This window comes from Galeopterus variegatus, unplaced genomic scaffold, assembly GCF_000696425.1.
Source record: "Galeopterus variegatus unplaced genomic scaffold, G_variegatus-3.0.2 Scaffold506, whole genome shotgun sequence".
NCBI lineage: Eukaryota > Metazoa > Chordata > Mammalia > Dermoptera > Cynocephalidae > Galeopterus > Galeopterus variegatus.
The window spans coordinates 346,074-348,488 of record NW_007726617.1 but is presented as its reverse complement, the minus strand read 5'-3'; positions in this window follow the sequence as shown (position 1 = coordinate 348,488).

Here is a 2,415-nt window from a genome sequence, read left to right as displayed (position 1 = left end):
GGTGGGTGACATGAGTAGCCAGGCAGATGGCGGTGCTGTTTACCAAGACTGAAAACACAGAAAGAAGAGCAAGTTTTAGGGTGAAGTCAAGTGTCAGTTGGCCCTTAATTATCAGGGAATAATATATTCATTTGGAGGCTGAATATATTGGGTTGAATTATATAAAAATTGTCATTTCTGTAAGTTAAAAAATTGTCAAATATAAGTAACTTTATATGATTCACTCTAATAATCTAAATGTAAGTTCACTTGAGGACAACTTGGACACACCTGTAACCAGGTAGGTTTTTACGTTCCAGACCTGGCAGGGTTCCTTCAACATGAACCTGAGGATGAAGGGGTTGCAAGACATCTTTGGGCAAAGGTGCCCCCACAGCACCCTCAGCCCAAACTGGTCCAGGCCCATAGTGTCCTGGTCATCTGCTCTACCTGGCCTGAATCCTGCCTACCCAGCTCCAGAAAGTCCTGAAACATCCAGGACCCAAAGTTCATAATGGCGGGGAGAGCTGGAGCTACCTCGGTAGATATGAGAGACTGTCCTTGACCCCAACCCTTCTGAATCCAACCCACCTCCTGCAGCATTTGGAGTCTCACACAGATTGTCTAGGCGGAGCCTGATACTGTCTGAGGGGAGACTTTCTGAGCAATATGGACAGTAACTAGGTCAGGCAGGCATAGTTAGACACAGAAGGACAGACAGTGCATGGGTCACTCCACAGGTGCTAGCTTGTTAGGCACCGTGAATGTCCCTCCCCCTACCCCCTGCTGGGCATATCCCAGCTGGCATCCACACCTCACTTCCCTCTCTACCAGCCCAGCCCTCAGAGGCCCTAAGAGGGAGATGATTCAGCTATTAGTAGCCCCAGCTCACAATCTCCATTCCAGACAGGCTGGGCTCTTGTCTGTTTCTGAACCTGACATGCTCCTGCACTCTGCCCCTTTATCCAGGCAACACCCCTATCTCCTAGCCTGGAATATACTCCTTTATCCATCTTCTGGCCCAGCCCCCAGCACTCCTCCTCGCAGAAGCCTGCCCTCAAGTGACCTCATAGCATCAANGGCCCAGCCCCCAGCACTCCTCCTCGCAGAAGCCTGCCCTCAAGTGACCTCATAGCATCAATTCTCCCAGCTTTGCATGAAGCTGAATCAACAATCATGTGCATCATTCTTAAATTTTTCCAAATGAGGTTAATTGTCTCCCTCGGGAGGCTGCTGCTCCTGGAAGGATCAGGTGTAGTACCCTCGTCCTACCTGACACACAGCAAGTGCATCGCCATTAACATACTTGTTAATGAAGTGGTTAGAGCAGAGGGTGGGGGCGTGTGCGTGGACAATAAACGATCATTCTTCAGACACTCCTTCCACTGAGGAAGCCAAAAGCCTCAGACTGGGGGATCAGCATAATCAGTTGGCAGGGTTCAGATAACCTTCTGAGACACTTAGGGACCTCTTGGCTACCCATGAGGAAATGGGCTGCTTCTCACCTCCTGCTGCAGTTGGTCTATCCCCCCACCCTTTTTTTCTTTCTTTGAAACAATATTTATTGAGTGTCTACTATATGCCTGGCATTTTTCGGAGCTTAAGTACATTAGTGAATAAAACAAAGATTCCTGCCTTATGCCTCCTCCTTAAGGAACTTATAGTGTGGAAAAGGGTGAGCCAATTCGTGATAATCATAACAAATAAATTATATAGCACGTTAGAAGGGGATAAATACTATGGATTAAAGAAAAAAGGGGGATAAGGGTGATGAGGAATGGAAGCAGAAGGGCATTGCAATCTTAAAGATGGTGGCCACAGTGACCTCACAGAGGAGATAATCGAGCAAAGATTTGAAGGAGGTGAGTGAGGATTTAGCCATTGGGAAATCTGGAGAACAGCAATTCTGGCAAAGAGAACAGCTAGGGCAAAGACCCTAAGGTGTTCAAGAAGCAGTGTGGCTCCAGTGGAGACATCCGGGGGGAGAAGTGTGATGGATTAGGTCAGAGAGGTGCCGTGGAGGGCTTGGAGGGCCAGTGTAAGGACCTTGGCCTTGAGGAGCCTTTCAGCGGTTTGAGCAGAAGAATGATTTAACTATCACTTTGGCTTCTCTGTTGAGAATAAAGAATAGATTAAAAAAGAGGAAGCAGGGAGAGCAGCGGGGACACGATTGCTGTAACCCAGGAGAGAGATGCAGGTGGCTGGGAGCTGGGAGGAAACAGGAGAGAAGGGCTGGATTACAGATCTGCTCTGCAGGCAGAGCCAACAGGACTTTCTGACCAATTGATGTGGTGGGGGGAGTGGTGAGAAAAAGGAAGGAATTAAAGAAGGACAGAGTTGCCCTCCACTGAGATGAGGAAAACAATGGGTGGGATAGACTTAGGGACAATCAGGGGCAGTGTTTGGGGCATGCTCAGTTTAAGATGTCGGATAAAT